This window comes from Lonchura striata, chromosome 8 (genome assembly GCF_050655825.1).
Source record: "Lonchura striata isolate lonStrDom1 chromosome 8, ASM5065582v1, whole genome shotgun sequence".
Lineage (NCBI taxonomy): Eukaryota > Metazoa > Chordata > Aves > Passeriformes > Estrildidae > Lonchura > Lonchura striata.
The window spans coordinates 13,035,167-13,059,785 of NC_140710.1; positions in this window are offsets into that span (position 1 = coordinate 13,035,167).

Consider the following 24,619-nt stretch of genomic DNA (forward strand, 5'->3'; position numbering starts at 1 on the left):
TTCCTCTCCACCAGGAACTGCCCAGGAGCACTGAGGCCACATATCTACACCTCCAATCTACACCTCCATTTAGTTAGACCCTAAAATTAGGCATATCATTTCAAGATTATGATGCTCACGTCTGGCAGAGACATAAAGTGTGGAACATCTGCAAGCATGGAAAGATTTTATGGAGGCAGACATTGCCCATTAATCACACTTGGCCACTTCTCCTATGATATCCCAAGGTTTCTCATCTAACTATGAAGGCCAGAACCTTGGTATGTCTCGATCAATGACTGTAAACAAAACAAAATTGATTTGCTTTAGATAGGTCATCAGTGTGGAGGGTGGAGGTTTTGGCTACCAAGATCTAAGCTGATCAACCTGGGAAATCATTTCTGAAAGATTCAGCTGGAATTAATAATTTGACTGAACCTAAATATGTATAACATTTCCTTCTCATCTTGCTTGAGACAGATATAGCCTAACTCACAGTGGAAAACTTGTAATTTGGAGTGTTTGAGCAAAGGGAAAACATTGGACAGTGCGGAATACATTAATACCTAAGATGCCTCAGGTAAGAATTTCTCTGCAGAAAAAAAAGCTTATAGAAAGTGATGAATGAAACCAAAAAGTCTTATGGAAAATATTATGATTCTATAAAATTTACTCCTAATTTTTAGAATTTCAAAGAAAACTGTCCCTTTTTCATATTTGTTAAGCTGATTGCAATAAGCTATAGCAATGCAGTGCATTTTTCTTTACTTAAATCCCTTGGGTGGTTAAAATCCTGGCTGAAGTAAGTATTTTTGTTTATATTTTATAGGGCTCTCCCGTAGAATATGACAGCAGACATAGAGAACATTAAGATGCAGTAATCATGGCCAACATTTTAACTTTAGAAATGTTTTCTTGATTTACACAGAGAAAAATGGCCAAGCTCAGAATGCTGTTCTGAGCATATATAGCAGCTTCCATCTCTCTTCTTTATCCATGGAATAGACAAATTATTCATTATTACCAGTAAACTTAAATGTATAATTGATTAACATTAATTTTGTAGAATGTACAAATAAAATTGAAAGACATACCTGCACAGGAAAATTATTTCCTGAAAGCTGTAGGCCCTAATTGAAGGCCAGCAGGTTAATCCATTTCTTCAACAAGATTTTGACTGTTACTTAAACTTTTGAACCTAAGGAGAACTGAATTTTCCTCTCTTTAATGTGGATAGACAAAATTCTCTTTTTCCCAAATATTTATCTATAATAAAACACCTCAAAGATTTATGCACAGTATACCCTCTCAAAAGGAGTAATGCAGACCTCTCTGAAGCTTGTCCTACAGGTTTTCAGAATTAATACAAAGATTTCTCAAAGATGTTAGTTACAGCTGTTTCTTCTTTGACTCATTCGTAAGGTAACTGCAAGGTCTGCATTACATGTCTCTATGCTTTAACTGTTTGCCAAAAGCACCTAAACCTCTGTTGCTCTCTTTCTCCTTCCACCACCAGCAGAAACCCAACAGACCAGCAGATTATGGTAAATTAGAAGCAGTGGTTTGAAAGTGGTTGCTATCCAAGCCTCACCTGAAAAAAGCCTTCCATAGCAGCCTGTAAAATCTTTTGTCTCTCCTCTCATAGAGCACATTGAGCACTGGGAGGAGATGAGGAGCTATCAGCACGCCTCAGTGGTTCTTCTGAGGCAATTTCTTTCAATTTTGGTTCAATCTTTCAGCCTGGTGACCCCATGCATGCCATGGTGACACATCCAAAAGGACCAGTCTCCACAGTGGATGTAAATGTAATGTGAAAGACACTCAGCTAATTAGAGTGAGAAAAGCTGCAGTGGAAGCGGCAGCTGGTTTACCAAAAGTTTGCTTAACTCAGACTCAAACACAAATACTCTAAAGCTGCTGCCTGCCTGAAATATCCTGTCCAGTATGAAATATATGTTAATTTTGCTGTTTGGATCTTCAAACAGAGTTCCATGGTGGTCTGTCTTGTCATATAAGCTTTAAGGCTGAATTTCAATTTGTTTTCTCTAGAGAAATAAAAGCATGACATTGTCAAGATGGCACTTCCTAACTCACATTAGTATGTGCCACGGTCTTGTCCCTGCCTGTGCCCGAGCACCTGAATGTTGGGAAACAGCACTGATGGGGATGAGCTGGTGACAGGGTAAATGAGGAAACATTTAATGCAGAACAATAGATTTTTTTTAACACACACTTTACTGTTCCATAAAAATTATAAATTGAAGAAATCTTGTGGTTTTGCACATTCCTCAAAATTGTTCTTATTCCCTAAACTCCACTGATACATCGCCTAATTTAATTTTAAAAGAGTAAAGTGATAGTTACTCACATTTTCCTTTCTTTTTTTTGTTCTTACTTATAAACTCTGCACACCTGGGATTGCTAAAAGCTTCCCCTTGTTCCACTGAGGTGTTTATCTTTTCTTCCTTATTACTGTTTTGGGGAAGAAAATGTGTATCTGGGGCCAATATGGTGATTACTCACAGCACTCCCTAGTTAAACAGCTTCAGTGGTGTGGTTCCTCTGGGTAAAAGTTTACAAGAATGCCTTTGAACTTTCTCTTCAAAAGGGTTTCCTTTACAGTTTTTTTGATACTGATGATAATTCTTTATCAGCTTAATCCTGATGTGGTATCGAACCTTCAGGAATATAATTAGTAGAAAGTATGGTTAATATGCTAGTATGTAGTGTACAAGTATTAGTAAAAATATTCAAATGCATAGAAATCCTTTCCTTACATACAAACCTTTTCGAGTTTAGAAAATATTGGTTATTTTTAATGTTGCTCTGAGAAATGATAGGGCTGAATACCATACACATTTTATATATAAAATAGTTTTATTTATTCAACTGTACTAATTGACCCAAAGCATTATGAAAATCCTTTTACATTACACTGTAATAGCAATTCCTTAAAAACTACAGTATAATATGCTTCAAAAAATATATGTTTTTCAAGATTCAATTACTGTCATGGCAAATATCCAAACCAGTGAACAAAGACAATAAAATACCTTGTACAAAGTTAGAGGCCCCCGAACACTTTTATTATACTGTACACACTGGAATCCATGAAAGACTTTTTAGCCACTATAGTCTGGGAAACCATCTGGTTTGTTCTGTTTTGAACAAAGAAAGCAATTTTTATATTCGTACTTTTCCCCCTTACTGGAGGGGAGGACTCATGCTGCCGTAACGAGGATTGTGTCAGCAGTTCCTTTATTAAATCCATTATGAGAAGCAAAAGAGAGGCTGGAGAGTCGTCAAGTGTCTGCAGGTGGAGCAGAGGGAGGTGTGAGAGCAGAGCAGTCAGGGACCTTCCTGCTGCCCCAGCTGTGCGCGCTGGCCCGCGGAGCTGCACGGCCCCGGCGGCTTCAGCGCAGCGCCCATTGGGGATTTTCCCCAGCAGTGCTAAAATGCCCTCGCTTCGTGATGAAATATTCTCGTTTTGTGCTGAAATACTCTCACTTTGTGCTAAAATACTTCCGTTTTGTGCTGAAATACTCTGGCTTCATGCTAAAATACTCTCACTTTGTGCTGAAATACTCTCGCTTCATGCTAAAATATTCTCATTTTGTGCTGTGAAATACTCTCACTTTGTGCTGAAATACTCTGGCTTCGTGCTAAAATACTCCCACTTTGTGCTGAAATACTCTCACTTTGTGCTAAAATACTCTCACTTTGTGCTGAAATACTCTGGCTTCGTGCTAAAATACTCTCATTTAGTGCTGAAACACTCTCACTTTGTGCTGAAATACTCTTGCTTCATGCTAAAATACTCTCATTTCGTGCTGAAACACTTTCACTTAGTGCTGAAATACTCTCTTCGTGCTGAAATACTCTTGCTTTGTGCTGAAATACTCTTATTTCATGCTAAAATACTCTGGTTTCGTGCTGAAACACTCTCACTTTGTGCTGAAATACTCTCATTTAATGCTAAAATACTCTGGTTTCATGCTGAAACACTGGCTTCGTGCTTGGCGCAGCCGTGCTCAGAGGAGCAGGAGTCGATCCATGGCTGTCCCGGGCGCGCTCCAGTGGCTGAGGCCTGTCCCCGGGTGGCATCGCCTCCCGTCGGGGCCGTCATTCAGGCAGGGCTGTTGGGCTGGCTTTGGGGACAGGTGTGGGATGCAGGTGTGTGTCCGCCTGGGATGTGCCCTGGAGCAAGGCCCGAGCCGCAGGGGCCGTGGCGCGGCAGGGCTCGGGGCTGCGGTCCCCGCGGCACGCGGTGGCAGCTGGCAGCGCCATCCGCTCTGTCACCCTGCAGGCAGGGGACGCTTGCCTTGGCGAGGGCCAGAGCCTGACTTGGCGGTGTCAATACAAATACAGAATAAAAGAAAACGAGAGGAATGCCAATGGCATTTCAAAACTCTGAAGAGATACGCTGCAGCTCTGATATACGGTAGAAAAAGCTGAAGAAAATGTTGAGATTTATTTTTTGTTTCGTTTCAGAATTAAATAAGTTTTTAACTGCTATTATAGCCTGTGGGAGTTCCTGTCCTCGTGAAGAAGACAATCATGTTAATTAGTTCTAGTTTTTGTTTCTTAGGAGAATTTTTTAAATATACTTTGTGTTCAACACATTTTATAGGCCAATAAAATCAGCATTTGATGTTAAAAACATAGACACTTCCCTCTCAAGATTCCTATTTTGCTTTTCATTAGTGGCAGAAAGTCTTACAGTACATTATAGTTTAATTTTTAAAAATTAATTTTTTTCTCTTATGTAAAGTTGTAGACCTGGAGATTTCTCTTGCACAGACTCATTTGCAAATTATCTAATGCAAAGACAGTGAATAGTAACAGGATGAGAGGAAGGTTTAAAGGTACAAAGGGAACAGCATTTTTTAGAAACATGTGAAATTATCAGGCACCATTATTGAAGTACAAGGTAATGAAAGTAAGGAAGGACTGTTATGCATAATACCCAACCTAGAGCATTTGAGAGAACTGATGAGCTTCACTCAGCCTTGCTGATTGTCAGGCCTTGATGACACATGAATTGTGTGCACAGCTCATCTACTTGATGTGTAAATTTAAGAAATTACTCCTTTTGCTGGCATTCCTTCACCATAGATAGTTTTTATAGGAGTTTCTACACAGTCAACTAGATCATCTTGAATGACCACCAAAGGTGATTTAAAATAACTAATACCTTTTGTGTTGTGACTTTCTATTAAACAGGCTGTCAGAACTGCAGCAGTTTTCCTAACAAATAAAGATCTTGTGCTTAAACTGTAGAAATATTTTATTTTGATTAATCAAGGAGTCTTCTCCAGTTTAATTCATGTATGTAATTTTTGAACTATCATCTGTGTCTTCATAGAAAATTACACAAGGCTGGTATCAAACCATGTACTGATTCCACACTGAATGTTGCTCTGGGTGGAATTTGATACAGCAGATTTATATTGTCTTTGCCATACTCGAAGGATGCCTTGAGATAGCATCAACTATCAAGATTTGACTCCAAACTTATTTCAAACACTTCTAGAGGACAACAAAGGGTGGGAAGAGAAGTTACAGATATGGAAGATAGATGACTAAGCTTTCCTGGACTGCTGCAATTGCTTCATCACAGTCCAAAAATGTCCATAATTTAAAGTTTTTCTGTTTGGTCAAGAGCTGTGAATATAATGGCACAGCTTTTCCACCAAGCAGATGAGTGACAGAGACACTTCTGTTCAGTGCAAAACAGCTTACACAAAACACTTTAACCCTGAATTTTTCTCCACCCACCAGTGTTATCCTGGAGGAATAAATAAACAGTGTGAGTTACATTTCTTCATACACTGGGTTTGGAGGTATCTTGTACAATTTACTTTAGCTAAAGTCATTGTAATTTAAGTCATCTTTTTGAATTGATGAAACACTCTGAAATACTATGATCTGTTTATCTGGGTTTTGGAAGAGAACTCATTCTGGTCTGGTCTTGCCAGGTTAGGTACTGAATGGTGAAGTCACCCACATATATGAAATTGCTTGCAGATGGTTAAGCATGGAAGCTGAGCCTAATCTCCCCATTTCTCTAGCTTTTATGAAACCTATTTTCAGGCATGGGGATATTTTATTTTATTACATTTACTCATCTTGATTTCTCCTGTGACTAAAGGATTCTTTCCCCAGCTGCTTTGTTCTTAATTGTAACTGAGCAATTACTTCAGGATGTGTTACTTTTGTAGTATAAGCTATTCCCAGAGCAAAAAAAATATTGAGAAAGACAGGGTGTGCCAGGATATTTTCAAATGGGTGCCATCACTATTTTTATCTTTTTTTTTTATTACTTTTTTCATGCTGCAGGATTTTTTATGGTATTAGTCTTAGCAGGGTGGATGCAGTGTGATTTTCACAAATGAGATTTTCCTTTCCCAATTATGTTGTACTCTATTTATGGTTGTTCCACTAAAATTTAACTTCTAATGTTGTTTTTGTAGACTTGACAATTCCCTTGTCTTTCTGTTTCTCATGAAAAATGCAGAAAATCAGCTGTATCTCTTTATAGTGTCCATTAAATTCTTTAAGAGATTCCTGTGAAGTCTTAGAAAGATACTCACTAATGAGATATGAATGCCATACTTTGGCTGACAACTTAAAGAACCACTGACCTGTTCATTATAAAGACAAATTTTGAAAGGCATGGCATTTCTATCTTATTTATAAAACTCCTAATTCAACCAAAAAATATGTTACAAAAAAATAAAATAACACTAGTAAATGCTTTATGAATGACGATTCCTTAAAAGGAAGAAGTTGTTTATAAAAGCTGTACAATTTGCTAGGCCTTTGTGGATATTTCTGGTCTCACAAAATTTGTGCAAAGTCATGCCATTCAGGAAGCATCAATTAAGCAATTTATTTATGCAAATGGTGAATGTAGTAAGTTAATTAGAACAGCAATGGGTGTTTGCTAGAGATTCCAAGTTTGGCAGGCTAATCACTCCACTCTGGCATGCTGCATGCCATTTGTCCCTTAGGCTTCCCATAAAAATCAGTCAAAACTCCTCATAAAAATGACAGATTGCTTCAAACTCAGGAGCTGTGTCCTGAATATGTTCTAAATAGGATTTGGTGTTTTGGGGAGAAAATGGATTTGTAATCAGATGCAGAGACCCAGGAGAGAGAGGACTAAAGCAGACAGGAAGAGAAGATTAAATGAATATATATGAAGCTTCCAAAAAGCATTTTCAAGTAAGGTATGACTCAGGATTCAAATTTCCCTATATATGCACACAAGACCCAGACTCATGCTTTTCAATATCATACTGAATCTATTGAAACCCTCGCAAAAAGGGCAAGGTAAATGTTTAACTGAAAATACCCAAAACCCTCTATGTGTTTACCCAGCATTTCATTGCTTTCCACTTCAGGAAGGAGATGATTCTAGATAAGGCTGCTAAAGAAAGTAAATCTCTCTGATACTCCAACCACAAAACATCAGTGGTAATCTCTGCTTAAATGTTTTTGAGCTTTCAGCTTCAAAGGCTGGCCATCAAACCACTGTGCTGTTGTAATTTTAATCTTTTTCATCATACATTGGTGAGGAAGGGTCATTTACGTGTAGTTGCTGGCACTTTAATTTGGCATCATTCATTTTATTTTTCCACAAATAGTCAGTTGGTTCTTTGATTAGTATTTATGCATTAACATACACAAAATATGAAAATGTTGGCTGTCAACATTTTCTATTCTGTAGCTCTGGCTCTGTCAGTTCAATAATTTTTTTTTTTTTTTTTTTTCGTGTGTGTGTTTGTGTGTGTGTGTGTGTAGGTTTTTTTCTCTCTGATTCACTAAAATTGCTATTTCTGGTGCTGCATTAACTAACTAAATTTTTCAGGTTTTATTGGCTTCTATTACACTTGAAAGGATGGAATAAATTCCATTTTACTACTCTTATTTTGGCAGACATTTGTGTGTTGAGAACATGCACTTCACACTGTCCATCCAATAATTCTGGCAGTATTCACTGAAATTGCAACATCATGGGGCAGAGATCTGGGAATAAGCCACAATCTACATGGCACAGTAGCTGGAAGTTCAGGTTGCCCAAAATGCACATGTGTGTGTGTGTGTGTGTGTGTGTGTGTGTGTGTGTGTGTGTGTTCCATCTAAAATTATTAATTGAACATGATGACATGTGGCTTCAGAGAGGGAAAGGCACAGAACAGCCAGTGTCATATCCACAAAGCTGTAAGGATGTGACAGTGAATTTAATGTGTTTTCATTGCATCATCCATAATTTTATTCAAAATTTAATGTGGTTTGTTTGGGCTTTTTTTTGTAAAGTATATTTCATGTTTAGAACTGCATAGAAAGACCTGCATAGATGCATATGCAGGGTGAGGGGGTACTGATACCTTTTAGCAGTAGTTTTTTTATTCTAGATATTTTTCTTTTTTTTAATTTCAGAAGAATTCTCACAATAAGATATTTTGCCATACTGATAACTGCCTTACTGCTCTGATAAGATAATGGTCAAATGTCTCACATCACTCTGCAGATAAATGCTGGTTTATTTTCATGAAGAAAATTATTACTTTCCCTCATTCTGCTGGAATGGGCCTATATTTCTTCACTCTTTTCAGCCTTTAGGGTGGGAAATATATTTGAGTCCTTCCTTTCTTTCTACAGCTTTTCAGTTTCAATCCATCTACTAAATGGGAACAACGTCATTCATTGTTCTACCTTCTTGCATTTTTTCCCCCTTAACACTGATTTGTTTTAATGTCAAGAGATACTGAAGATTTTCTGTTTATTACTGATGAAATGGCTAGTCATCAGTTCATCCCAGGGGAAGAATCACATCTCCAAGTGGAAGGAACATATCACCTTTTAAAAGGAATTGATGATTGAAATTTTGATGAAATGTAGTAATCAAAGTGAGGATTACACCCACAATGATCTTGCTGAGAAATTTTCAAGCTCCATATAAATCTCCTAATCCCACCTACAGTCCTTCTTTTATAAGCACTACATGTTCTTATGTCACCTTCTCCTGTAACTTTTTCCACACTCAAAAAACTTGTGTAAAAGCTGAAAAAGAAGAGAGATCACTTGTTGATGTGCAGCCTTTCCTCCAGCTGATAGAGAATACTGGCACAGAAAAATTCCTCTGGAAGTGCTCGTTGCTGGGTAATGCCTGACTGCCAAGTGACAGCAGAGCTGCAGTACAGGTGGTAGAAAAAACTGCCTCACTTAAGGTTTGCTGATGAACACAAGCCTAAGAGCTTTGGATCCACAGAATTGGCTGTGGCCAATTTTTCTTTTGTGATTTTCCTATTTTCATTATTTTTTGACATTTCAGAGATGAAGCTTTGTTATATACCACAAAGCTGTGGCAGTGGACCAGGGAGATAAGAGTTCACTGAGATACAGAACATACAGCCTAAGAAAATGTGTGAAAAATTGAAATGACAAGGGTGGGTTGATAGTTTGTTGCTTCTGAGCTACAGTACCTTGGCTGGAGAATTAGGTAGTTGGAGATACAGTAAAATAAAATAAATGCTGGCTATGCCTAGAGAGAAAACTAAAAATACTTAAACCTCCCAAATCAGGATTTGTAATAGACCAATTCAGCTTTAACATAGGAATGCTACAGCTAAAATATGATTCATATAGTTGATGAAGTATCCTTTTAAACACACTATCCTGGGCTTGTTTAATTTAGTAAATAAAATGAAATATAAAAAGATGTCCACACAAGTACCAAATAAAATACAGCAGCATCGAATCAAATATTATCATGTTCAAAAAAAGAACATTAAGGAGAAACTAAAGATATTAAGAACTAGAAAAAAGTTTGTAAATAAGAAACTGTAATACGGATATCACTTAATTTGATCTCTTTTCTACTACTGTTAAACAATCTCCAATGAACTATTTCCCATTATCCAAAGTACTTTTGCATTGATACATCTTCCCATCAACTAGAGAATTAACAGGGTTATATCTTGGCACTTCCTCTACAGTTCAAAGAAATTTTGTTGCTATGTCTGTCAAAAACTAGAGCAAAGATCCTATGTTTAGACCAGTATAATTTTACTTGTCTCAAATAATCATCCTGTTGTACAAGTCCTGTCGGAAAAAGCGGTGATAGGGCCATCATTTGCCCTATTTTCCACCCTTTCCATCACACTGCAGATATTAATAAAACTCCAGCTGTGCTCCAAAGCATTTATTTTCTTCTACAAGCACAGGTCCTACAATTAGAAGTGACCCTGATAAAGAAGGTTTCATTGAATGAGTTGAAAAAATGCAAATTACTGTTCAACTGATTCTTAGGTATGATGAAATAAATTCAGTAAAACTTCTACCAAGTTTCTCTAACAGCCTTGTTCTTCCCATCAGACTATCCACAAGGAATATGTCACATCAAAGTGCCACTCTGTTTGAAACAGACGTATTCTAGCCTGTCAAACTCTGCACTTACATTTGCAAATTAATTTTGTTGGACTTAGAGTCATTATACAACACCCTCACAGCATAAATGTCATCACAATGTGTTGTTAATAGATTGAGTTTCACTGGAATCTGTGATCCAAATCTGGATCTGACCTTTTTCTTAGATGCATAGTATTGCACAGTGCTGAAACTGAACAAACATTTAAGTAAATAATCTTTTCAAGCACAGGAAGAATTGAATTGATTTTCCTCTGGGAAACAAAAAATCTAACCCAATGTGACTAATTTTTACACATCATTTAGAGAACAAGTTCAGTTTTTCTGTGTAAAAGTTAATCCCAGAAGTCACAAAATATTTTCTGAGTAATGTATTTTGTAAATAAATAAAAAAAAAAAAGAGATAAAATAGTTTGGTTAAGCAGTATCTAAAACAGAGCAAGATTTGTTATAAGTCTCTACAATCTAATTCTGAAAATATTTGGTTTATTTCACAGGCAATACATACCTAACCTCTTAGTTGAAGGAATACCGCTACATTTCCTTGTATTGGTGACTTTAGAAAAGCAACTTCTCTTAGGTGTAAGATGAGCATAAGACTTGCAAATATAACTTTACAAATAAAATGACAAGGTTTTATATATTGGATTTCCACTTGTTCATTTAAGAGAGCAATCTCCCAACTGAGCCTGAGAAACTGCCCTCTGTTACACCACACTGAGCACAAAACAAGCAACCAAGCCCCCAACAGCTTTCTGAAACTTCCTAATTTAATAAAAGCTGCTGGAATTGACAAATTCAAATGTATTTTCCATGGCCTCCATGCTCCTGTATTAGAGCACATAAAAATAAACACGTGAAATCTTTCAATAAGAACTTGGTTAGCATGGCATAGATTTCTCTAGATAAATACAGTATGACTGGCTTCCTACTCTTCATGAGTGAGTGCATTTACATACACAAATATTTCCTAGAAGACTCTTCCACTTTTTATTTATTTACAGCTAATATTTGTTGCATATGCCCTTTTCAGAAGCAACTTGCCGTTCCAAAATCCTTTCTGAGTGTGAAAATATGGATTAATATTCTGCGGTATTAGCACAGCTGTGACCGTTGGTAAATAAATATATGATACAGGTCCCTTCCCCACCCAAATACATTTTGATGGAGTTCTAAAAAAGCACTTTTACTCAAACAAGAATTTTTAAATAACTATTTCTATTGCCTAAGAGAAGGAGTCATATGAGAATAGTGCTGAGTGCTTAAACTTGTTTTGCGTAACAAAAATCACAATCACAAAGATTTCTTAATGATTCAGTCACATTGTGGGCACTGTCCATAGGGGGGAGAAAATAGAAAAAAAACAGTAATATTATCCTAGTCCTTTTGAAGCTATATAGACTGAACACATTGATTATTAAGTGTGAAAAATAATTCCTGAAAATTAACATTGTGTCTTTCTGAATTTTTCTGCTATCCTTGTCACTTCCTGCTGGACCTATGTATTTGTCAGAGAAAGAAAGTTCGAGTTTTGGGGGGGAGATATTTTCTCCTTCAAGGCAAATATTGTTGGTAGGGAGAGGGCAGGCCCTTTTTCCATGATGCATGATAACCTCCAAGGAGAGCATTGATGATGGATGACTGCCAAACTTCCATGAAAGAATGCTGTTATGCCCTAAAGAAAGAACAATAACATGCTCAACCTAAATTCAGAGACAGTTCACTTAGTTTGGACATGACAGACCTAATAAAGATTCTAGTAATAAAACTACCAATATATTTTCTATATTCAATTAGATCTAACTGGAAGAAAATCAACAAATTTTTACACAATCATTTCCCCCTGGATTTGAAAAATTCAGTCATTAAATTTGCTTTCCCAAATAAACCCAAGACATTTCTAGTTGGATCTAACAAAACAGAATCTGATTTGTAACTTGCAGTAATGCATCTTTTTAAGCTCCTGAGAAGTATTGACTGGAAAGATACCAGGTATTCTGTGATTAAAAGTGTATTAATCATTTACTGAAGATTATTGAATGATTCAAGATGAATTGTCTGTTTATATCATTGATGCCAGTATAATTAATTCATATCTCCTGCTAGGTTTAAGAGGACAGAATTAGAGGTATAACTACAAGAACCCTCTTGATCCACAGTTAGTATATCAATAGCTGTTGCATCCTTTAGCTAAATGAGTGATGGAAAGTATTTCAGTAATTTCTGGGTTCTTTTCCTAACAATGGAGTTTATATAAATTGTTAAAGACGTGACAGATGGGAAATCATTAATGTTTGTGATACACACACACACATACATTTTTCTGAGTAGAAGCATTCTCCAGACTGACAGTAAAGTACAATGGGCTTATGCAGATGCCATTACAAAATAATTAGGATGCACAGGTATGGAAAAGAAATCCTTTATCTGAATGAGTATTTAGAAATTCATATAAATTCAGCTTAAATCTAAGAGAAAGTCAGCACAAACCCAGAGAGAGTCAGTTAGAAACTACAGGTGGATCTTTATAAAGTTTTCATACACACGAGTTAAGTTTAGATTCAAAGACTTTTAATAGTTCTTGAATCAAAAATTTAGAATAGACTAGCAGCTAAAGTATGTCACAAAATCTAAATTCTGCTTCTTTCTGTCATCAATCTTCCTGTGCAACTTGAAGAAAAAGTTTATCAATTAGTGTCTCTTTTCTGTACCCTCTAACACAAGGAGTGTAAAGCTCTAGGTGCATGAAAGTAGGGTAAAATAAATTGCTGATACTTGTCAAAATTGAGAAACTTCAGCAAGAAGCCCTTAGAAAAGTACAAAATATTGGTGGCTATGTAATAAATTAAGGAGAAGGTCACATTCCCAGTGAAGTGGCAAAATTGTTGATGATAAAATACTGATTTATTTCTTTCTCTGTGGGATTTAGACTCATTAGAAGAATAAATTGCATTTATTACAAAAAAAGTATATTTACAAACTTTGTATTTTACATAAATTGGAATGTTTTAATTCATTGGAATGTTTCATTGAAGTTCAACATTCTTACAGAAGTATAAAATTCAAATCAAGCACATGATTTGAAACACATGACTGTTGAAAGTGTTTTATATGTGATGTTACTATCATTGCTATTCTACATTCTTGAGTGTTGCATTTGTACATACATTTAAAATGCATTTATTAATAATTTTCATTTATTGTCAAAATGAGTATTGATTTACTTCTGAAATTTAGTTTATTTAACATTGCTGCTAACATCAAGCAAGATAACAGGATCCTATTGGCATTGCTGAAAGCCAAATGTAGGATTATGCCTGTTTATTATCTTGAGCAGCCATGCAAGCTAAGCTACAATGAGTCCTTCACAGGGGGAAATATTCATATATTAAATCTGACATGCAGTCCAGATACCACAGGGGGAAAAAATCACTTTATCTTTATTTACATTGGTTTATGTGTTCTTTGTGCCTGTGTTTTTCTGCTTTCCACTCACCCAGCAGTTTTTGACCCACTTGGAAGAAGGTGTTCATTATCAGGTGACCATGAAAAAGTAAGGGACAGCTTCTGATTGTCTTTATTACTGGCCCAGCTGGAGGAACTTTTTGGGATCCTATCTGAAATAAACTCATGTGTTGAAGAGGCAGATGATGGATTCTAGGGTTCATGATTTGCCACCACATTCAGTAGTCACCATTATCATTGGCTCAGTGACTGGCATGAAGGAAATTTCTTTCCTGTCATCAAGGCAACACTTATGCATTACATGTTGCAAAACACAATATAAGCAAATTAATTTTCTCTGTAGAACCATAACCAAAAAAAACCTACTTAGTAAAAACTTAGGATCGATATTTTGAAACAATAGCAAATTGATTTCCAGCGCTAGTTCTGTATTTTAATGGTTGTAATGTAAGAGACAAATAACAAAATTGTTTCAAGTTGTTTATTTCTGTGTATTCCAATTTCAGTGAAAATACATTCTACTACCATTCACTGTTGATACAAAATCTGCAGTGCAATGTACAATGAACAGGATCAACTTAAGCTAAAAAATAGGACATGTGACAAGTGGTCTGTATTTCAGCCAGTGTTTTGAAAGGGATGAAGCTCTCTTAAGCTGAGACCTGAATTTAAACTGAAGGCAGAAACTCTTGTTACTACGCAACACTCTGGTATTATTTTTGCTCTGCTAATATTCTTCTGCAGCATTTTATGGTGACAGGAATGTATTGCAGGGGTCAGCACTGTGGTTATCTTGAGCTCATTCAAATGACTCCTGGGTATATTTATATTAGAACAGAGCTTTCCAAAAGGTTCTTTTGAAATTCTTTATAAAGAATTATAATTTCACTGTTTCATTATTTTAGATACAGGAAAATGTCACATAGATTTTACTGTTATCAAGATGTGCAATAAATCTTCTCATATTCTCACTTAATAATTTGTATATTTTAGAAAATTAATTTAATCAAATGTTCATTAGCAGTGATAATTAATTGTAGTGAAGTTCATCAGACAACATATACATGTTGCCAAATGATCACCATGATGTTCTTTTGACAGAGTTGTTACAGCACAAATGTTCACACATTTTTATGCAGACATTTCACTAGCACATGACAAACTGGCTATAAATCTGCATTTAAAGCTCTATAAATTACAGATGCACTAGATATTGTTGAATTATATTTTACTTTCATTAATTACATCATTCTAAATTATAAATGCATATTCAAATACTGTATACATTGTGTCCATAGTGAAAAAGTGATTAATGTTACTTATTTCTAAGAATATCGTACAAATTGCCCAGAGGCGAAATGTTTACTAATCTATCAGTAAATGGAAAATTCATTCTTTTCAGAAAGTCTGCATATTTTATGATGAGTGGCATGATTTGAAATTCTTGCTGCCTGAAAGAGGGATAACTTTTTATTTAGGGCACATGGCTGGGGGGAAGCAGATTCAGTCACTTTGCTACAGATTTCCTGTGACTTTGGGTAACTCATCCTGTCTGTCAATGGTTCATTCTTTTGTTTATAAAATAGCAATGAGAGAATCCCCTCTGTTTGCTTTACCCATTTGCATTTTGGGGCAGGAAGGGGGGGAACATCATTGTGTTTTTCTCCAAGGCTTAACAAAATGAGACCATATTCTTGGTTGAGGCTTTTAGATACTGCCATGCTATATTGTAATAATATAATTATTACTGCTCTGACAAAATCATTAATTTAATTTCTCTTCTGATTCTTGAAAGCACTGCTGGCTCCCGAGTATTACATGCTCTAATCAGGTAGATGAAAAAAGAACAATGCTCAAAATAAATCCCTGCTAAAAGAGTAAGGAGTTTGTCTGCTTTCCTTTTCCCAGTATTCAATGTTTCCATATGTCTCGGAGTGAAAAGTCTCACTTGTGCAGTGAAATCTTTGGTTTTCTTTGAGAAAAGAATATTTCTTGCTGGTGTATTAAAATTTGTTGGAGGATAGTGACAGTGGGCAGGTAATACAGATGTCAAGAGTGTTTATGAATAATGAGTGGCAAATAACAATCTGGGAGACAGCACTGTTTTTTTGGTTATTTTTCAAAGCTAATAAAAGATGAATATACCTGAGACATCATAAAAAAGTTCCAGAAAGTCAAGCAGGCCCATTTCAGGTTTTCCGTACCAAAAGTTTCCAGAAGAGTTGCAAGACAGAGGCTCATAACTAAAGAAATTAACATGAGTTTGGAGGATCTGATTTTTTAGAGTTAAATCTCTGCGTGGATTTGGAGCTGGGAAACCCCATGTAGCAAATTTGCCTAAGTATTTGTTGAAACTCAGCCAAAGAAACTAAATACATTTGGCTTAAACTTGTACTTCTCCTTCACAGTACAGTGACAGGTTCATCTGTACTTAAATTCTGGCACTATTAGAACTGGAAATTTAATATGTGAGTTTCCTTTAGCTCACCCCCCAGGAGGCAAAGATACATCACGGCTCTTCAGTGAACGTTTTTTATATTAGAAAACTCTGAAATGCCCAGACACAACATGGAAAAAATAGACTAAGGAGAGTCCTTTGGCACTCTACATTTTCTTGCTTTTGTTGGTATGACTCAGAACCACTGAGCATAGTTTTCTTTTTGAGATGTTTTACAGTCCTGCAATGTTGTTTTTCATTGTGGACTTAGTGTACGGGAGAGCAAGCCAAGAATAGCAATTAGCTACTTAGCTCGTCCAGTTTTTACTCCAACTGTAGTGTTAGATCAGCCTTTCAAACAATGGTGACAACATCTCTATTAATGCTGGGGCCTGGTGCTACAGAAACATGTCACAGGCATCTGTGCTAAGTCATCTTGCTAAGTCTTCCCCTTCTTATTACACTCCTTGTATCATCCCACTGTCAGCATTGAGAAAACCAGCAGATTCTAGGTGTGGTCCTGGGAAACCTACCCAGTTTTGCTCAACACAGTGACAGTTTATAAGGACAAATCTGGTGGGATTTTTTTTTTTGGTGGGTTTTTTTTTTTTGTTGTTGTTGTTGTTGTTCGGGTTTTTTTAAATTTTTTTATTTAATTTTTTTAAGCCCAAATTAAAATGTATGATGAGAGTTTTATTAAAATGTCAGGCATTCCTTTAAAATTAACTCAGGGAAAAATCCTACAGTTTCAGAGCTCTCAAAAGAGTGGATAATGTCCACAAATTGGATATTGTTCTTTTCAGGTTATCAGACAGAAATCTATTCTTTCTCTCTGACAAAGGAATTCAGCACTGATAGTTTGTGTTAATTGCTATCATCTTTCATTAGGATTTTTCTGTCAGTATGTGTTGTTCAGCAATTGTATAGACCAACTGTGTTTCTACTCTGAAGTACTAAATTGATACAAATGCTAATTTTTTTTCAAAGGATTTCATTTTTGGCTTAGAACTTTGGGAGGACAGAGAGGAAAAACAAGTAATTGAGTGGGAAAATGAAGAGATTAGATCTGCAGTCCCTTAAATGACAATACTAGGCACATATATTTGCATAATGCAGACTCTAAGACCTTCCTTTTGTGTTGTTATACAGAATGAGATTAGGAAGGATACTGTGCAATAGTTGAGATCCAACTATTCAGGTGCAGAATGAGCCTAGTTAACTCAGCTTTTGAAAAACCTATATCTATGCAAGACTAAAAGTAAAATGTTCACTTGGTTTATTAAGTCGTGCCCTGACAGACAAGTAAAAGGTTTCAAATTTGGCAGAGTAAAAACAGAGTTAAATGTGGTTGTATATCACTTTCTTCTGGCTGAAGATGCTACTCCCCCTGAACAGGAAGCCCTGTGTTACTGAAAACTCTTTTGATGTATTTCAGGAGCATCTGGTTGCCAGTTACAGGCTGAAGATAATGATCAGTTACATTCTCACCTGTTCCTCTTCCACATCCCTGAAGATTCTGCTTTGTCCAATTATGAGTCTTTGCCCTGTCCTCCATGGGAAGAGGATAAAGAAGCAGCCCTTCTGCTGGAGAATTAGCTTAGGTCACCAGTTTGTCAGGCTGCATCTTGGCTGGATGTAGGTTGTTAAAAAAGTGCAATTCATTCCACTATTGTTCTGATTATAGAAATCTCATGTCTGATTCACCATGAACCCTGGTGGAAAAAAGTTGTCTTATGTTAGTGGGCAGGGAAAATAAATTTGGGAAAGGTAAAGAACTAAAAAATGCTAATCAACCAGTAAACATAACTTTGCTTCAAATTTGCAATAAAGTATACATTTTCCCAAAATTTCCTCTTTCTCTTCTTTCTTTTTTTAAATTAAGATTCCTTCATGTAGTTTTGAAGGTAAGTGCAATTTATTTTAGTAGAAAACAGTGATTTGTAGAAGGAAACAAGAACAAATGTGGGTTAGAAGTAATACAAAGCCCAACAAAACAAAGTTCATGTTATTCACTGCCAGACTATCTACAGACTGAGCTGAGAACTTCTGGTACAGGTTGCTTTCACCTAAATTGAGCATATCATGACAAAATTAAAAATCATAATCCATTTTTTTTACAGGATCCTTGATGTCAGCAGGTAGTAAGAATAATTAGTGCTAGTGGTACACAAAAACTTATGAGTACCTGGTACCTTTTGGAAACCCCTCTTACCCCCATCACTGGTCTCTTTAGGATTATGACTCACTAGAAACTGTGGCTTATATGTTACCCATATTTCTGTAAGTGTGTCATATCTATCTGTGAGCTGGGGCTTTGTGAGCATAATTCCATACTATTTGTTCTGTACAGTGACAGAATTTGTAAACAGCTCTCTGAGTCTAATAAATGAGTTATACTCTTAATGAGTATTGCAACAGTGAATCCATAGAGAAGGAAATTTCTTATTTATATTGTTACCAAATTAAGAACATTAAAAAAAAAAAAGCAGTTAAGTAAGGTATGTAAAACCTACAATTATTATCATCAGTCACTTCCATATGATAGCAACTATATAAAGCATAAAGAAATCCTCATGTGCCCTAAGGACAAACCTCACAGAGACAGGTGCTAATGATGAAATGTATGGTGAGATTATTTTTCAGGGAAAATGAGATATGAACTTTTGTGAGAAAGTAAATTTGATGGAGGGATTAGAAGGTGATAAAAAGTGGGTGTGGAGAGAACACAAGTTAGTTCACTGTAGCCTCAAGAAGGGGCATTAAAGAATGTAATAAAGAATGCTGTAACAAACAGGAATGAAGAAAGAGTAAAAAAGAGTCCAGAAATGAAACTGAAGAGACAGCTTTATTGTGTGATTTATAATGAAGTTTTGTGGAACTTCAAACAGGATATGATCTTGAATTTGATACTGTTAAAAAAAAGTAAAAAGGAAATTGAGAAAAAGATTCAAGAAGTGATTTGATATGATTGAAGCAGAATAGCTGGAGATAATTTAATCAGTGGTGGTTTATAGACGCTTCCAGGAATGGGGAGATGGGGGAAGAGGGAAGTCTGGCGAAGAAGGTTTTATTAAGTTATATCAGTCAAGTTGAGAGAAGACAGAATGAGACCACCAAATTTTTCTCTGTTGAAATTCTGAAGTGAAAATGAGAGTCACTCATGCTGGACAAAACAAAATGCCAAAGTTATTCCAGCCAAATTTATTGCAGTTTTCAGAAGATCTTTGTCTTTATTCTGTGTCTCATCTGAGGAAAAAGGTTCATTAAACACATTCACCAATATCTGCACAGCTAATGAAAATGGTGTGCTTTCTAGAGAGGCTTTGTAGGAATGTACATCACATCATTCCTTCCCTTCAGAAGGGAAGATTTAGTAAATAACACTAAAGCAAATCTTGTATAGCAAGCTAATCTTCCAGGTTTCATATTTTCTGTCTCTTGTCACAGAGTGTATATTTTTGGTTTTGTTGTTGTTTCCTTCTCCTCTTCTCCCCACAGGGAGTAGGAAAGAAAATAAATGTATACTCGCTTGAGTCAGGTTTTGAGCCAAGTCCTTTCTGACCTTTGTATTCATGGGAGCTACTTATACTTACAAGGAGGCTGGATATAATGGTCATGGCTTCAGTGAAGAGAACTTCATACCACATTATTTTGTAAAGCATATTTTCTTTCATAATCACAGTGAAATATTTGAAATAAAAAGGTTGAGCTAGGTCTTATGAGTCATAACCACAGTGCAGAGCAGCCTACAAATATGCAGGGCTGGTATTTTTAAAAGTTATTGCTTCACCTTTAATTTTGAGGTCATATATATGACTTTCCCTTTTCTTTGTTGAAAATGAGCACTTGTATAATGCAGAGGCCTATGTCTGGTGCCTGTGAAAAGTACCAGAATGGCAGGGTACTACAGGGCAAAGGTAGGTCAGGTCTGTGCAGCGAGAACGACTTGGGAAGCAAAAAAAAGCTTCTCGTGGCCTGCCAGTATGTTCCAGTAGAAGGCAGATCTATTCCAATGGCTCCAAGGATAACCTGTAGAGATCAAAGGGAAATTTTGAGGAGCACCCTGGCTTCCCTGCTGGGGCTGTAAAAGTGGCAACACCAGGCATTGCTGTATTGGACCTTGTTCTGCCTTTGCTGTAGCCCACAGATTTTACCAGCTTGCTGCACTCCTGGCAGAAGCAACAAAGCATCCTTACTTTTCTGAGATATTCAGCATTTATTCTACAAAATTCTGAGACGGAAATGAGAGCAGGAACAATACTGAAAGAACATCCAAGTAACAAAACATTTTTGTGACCTTCTTTTCCACTGTAACTTTTTTTTTTTGTAATGGTGACATTATGTTCACATCAAGCATGTGCTGTAAAATTGCACTTGTCAAGCATTTAGTTTGGCAGAAATGCAGAGGAAGACATGCTGAGCCAAGAAATGTTTCTCCTTTTCTCCCTCATAAAATGGAGAGCTCAAGAACAAATGAGAGTCTGTTCACTGTGTTATATTAGTGTGTGTAGGACTGTAAGTTTTTCCAGTACATACTTTCAGATGAAAGTAGCAGTGTACATTCCATAGGGACTGAAATATCTTAAGAAAAGGGCACGGAAGATATGATACAACTTCTGATAGTACATTACTTTATGGAGCCAGCTTACGTCTTTCTGATTTCTTGACCAGCGTCAGACTGCAAGTTTTTAGGAACAAGAACAGTCTTTTCATTCTGTTGGGGCACGTGACCCATTCTAATCCATGGCTAGAACCAAAAGGACAGTGTAGCAACATAACAGTAAGGTTAGAACGTGCATAACAAATCACTTGTATTACTGTGCAATATTTACATCTATCAGAGATAACTCCTTTCCTCTACTGCTGTTTGCAAACACTTAACCAAATTTTGCATCTCTATGGGATTTGGATGTCTGCTGCGTCCAAAAAAAAGAGCCATAACATGGGCATGTGTTACTCAATGTCTGGAGAGGACAAAAGGAGCAATGGTGAATCATCTCACACTCCTGCAGCAGGGATTGTACCTGCCTCCAGGGACCCTCAACAGGGCTTGCTGTTGCCAGCCAGATGTGGCCAGGCTGTTTCAGCCATATAGAAATTAACACAATCCTAACTTACATCTTGGCTGGACAAATCAGCAAATCCTGACAAGAGAAACTCCCTGAGAGGCTCAAATAAAGATAACTTTAATAGTGCCTGACAATACCAACAAATTCCGAGATCGCCATGTACGCCGTGGCCATGCGTGGTGTGACACTTTCCTTGTGAGTAGTAACAACAAGATTTTTCATGGAGTCACATTTCACTCATGATGAGTATCTGTGACTTATATGAAAATATTATTTTCCTTTAGGGAAAAATTTTCCTCTCTTCTGGTTTGTCTTACAGGTTTAACAATGCATAAGTTTAGTCACCTAAGTATTCCATTATATTCATAATTTTCCAAATATTTGGCAAACCAGGTTATAGCAACTGAATAAAAAAAAATCACAATAAGAATTTCTAGCTGGGTGAGAAGAATTAAAGCACATTTATCTTGAAAGAGTATGAGGAAAGCACACATTATTGTTAAAAATAATTAAACATCCTCTGTCCTATCTGGAAGTATAGACCCATTATAAATAAAGATAAACAAGTATAATACAGAATCCTGAAACATTTATTCTTTTTAATGGGTTTTTAAGTCAGTTTCTCTCATTGTTGATGCATGCAATTAAATTAAATTAAATTACAAGAAATGTCAAGAAGAAAACAAATTTATAATTAACAAAGCCCACCATAAATTTGCAATTGCTTGTCCATATGAAAGTCTTAGAGAAAGTTCATTTCATCAAGGATAGAATTGACACTATTGGAGCTTTAGCAGGAACAATTATTATCATTGCAAATTACTTAAACTATTAAACTGAGAATAATTCAGAAATATCATTAGCAGTCAAATTACTTTAAAAAAGCCTGTTTTCTTTCTCCTTTGTTTAATCTAAACTTAATGTCTGCTTATTCTCACACAAGCAGAAAATGCTGATAAATAATTCCAGAGCATGCCTAAACATCTCCCTTCACAGCTATCTTCTAATTTGATCTCAGGAGACCCTTCTTGGTAGCTGAATAAAAAATTTTCATTTATTCTGTGAGAGCCTACATCACCATACATTTCTAATCTCATGTTGCTTGCTAATGTTGCTAGATTAGGTCCTCAGCAAATCATTAAACTTGTTCAATAACAACATTACAAAACACAAGAGATTTACCCTTAGTGAAACAAAGAATTTTTTCAAACATGGGGGAAAAAAAACCGAACAAAAACCTTTAATAAGCAAGTTGAGTTTCTAGGGTAGTTTCAGATATTATTTAGTATTTTAAACTTCCTACTGTGCACAGCACAAGACTAAGGAGACTTCAATGAAGCACCAAAGTGGTTTGAAAAAGCCATACTTTCACATTGCAGAAAATACAAGAGGTATTGTTTTTCTGATATGATCAAATGTTTTGTCTTGGTCAGCTCACTGTGCTCATTACATGTTCCCTGCATTTGAACAAAATAAGATCTTTTGAAATTTAAGTACTCAACCTCCCCATCTGATCTTCCTAACAACTAGCTATGTTTCCTGATGATATGATAATGTAAATGACTTTGCTATGGAATTCATGAATCATCAAGATATGATTTGAAGAGAGGAAATTAAACACTTGACTCAATTAATCATTCTTATTAAGCTAGAAAATCATGATTTGCACTCTTAATAAATATGATGTGAGATTTCATATGCATTAATCACATGAGATTAATATCCATTATTATTCTTTATATTAAATAATACTGGATTCAAGTTACCCAGACACCAACATCCTCATCAGGGAGGGATGGAGACTACTGTGGAAGTGGTACACTCTCCCAGAGGAGGAAAGACTCTCATTGCTTGACAGGCCATCCATCTTCTTTCTTGGCTTTATTGTATTTCTTCCATATTGATGGAATGGCTTTCTCTCTGGAAAGTTTGTTGGGTCAAGTGCTGCAAATCAAACCCAAGTCCCTTCATGCAACAGGGAATGAAAGTGCAGTGGAGCAAAGTGCAGCTATGATTCTGGATTAATTGAGGTCTGCTAAGCTTCTAATCATCTGAGAATAGAGGTTTTTATGTAAAATATGTAGTTATCATTATTGTTATTAGCATGGCATTAATAGAAATTACTTAATTTAATGTTTTTATTATTGTTTGAAGATAGACAACATTCAATTATTTTCTTCTGTTTTTTTCCTTTAGAACTCTATTCTATATTATTTTATTCACACATAGAAATGTACACTTTGTCCATCTATTCATTAATCCACCTGCCAGCCTGTCCATCCATTCCTCTATAATTCATATATATAAATATGTATATAAATTATTTGGTCAATTGTTTTCCATCTCTGAATAGCTGAGTCAGTGATACAGATCCATACAGAGCCATTATTATGTATTTACCTTTGCAATATATAAACACATCTGCAAATATGCACATTTCAAAACACATTTAGAGAACTGCAAGGGAGTAGAGTAGATGACTATATCTAGACATTTATCAGTTTTCAGAGGTATGAAACAGCTTGGTGTGTGTCACAGACACATTTGAATCACAGCTAACATCACATTCATCGTCTGGTTGTCAGGGCGAGACCATAGAAATCCATTGGGAAAATATCCTCTTTCCCTGGTAACCATGAACCCAAGTCCTCATTTGCTTGCCTTGTTAGAGCTGCACACCCCTTACTTTGTGTAAGGTTACAAAGAACATCCTTTTCAGTTGAAACTGAATATAGCTAATTTTAACTTTGTTAGGATAAAGCAGGTCTGTAAGGAAACGATCTTAAACTTATAAACCTTCAGACCTGCCCTTGAAGGAAAAGCCTGTTGAAAAAGACAAACTGTTTTCTCTATGATTTTTTCTGAGACATTTTAAGAAACATTTTTTCAGCCTAGGTTTAAAATAATTTCAGCCTAGACTTACCTGGTAGCTTCTTATGAAAAGAAACTGCCAACCTACTTCTGTATTATTCTTTGCTTTTAATTGAGATAAATTACTAGCACAAATAATACTGTTGGAATGGAAAGTATTTTAAATTTTTTTAAATATTAAGGCTTTTAAATATTTTTTTGTGGAGTGACTGATATTTTAACAATTCATCATAATGTAAATAACCTTATTAAAGTGATTTTTGAAAATGATAAGTTTTAACACACCTAGAATCTTGAGAAATCAAAAAAAAATTAACTAACAAGAAAAATGACAGCTATTTCTAATTCTTGCAAAATGCTTAAA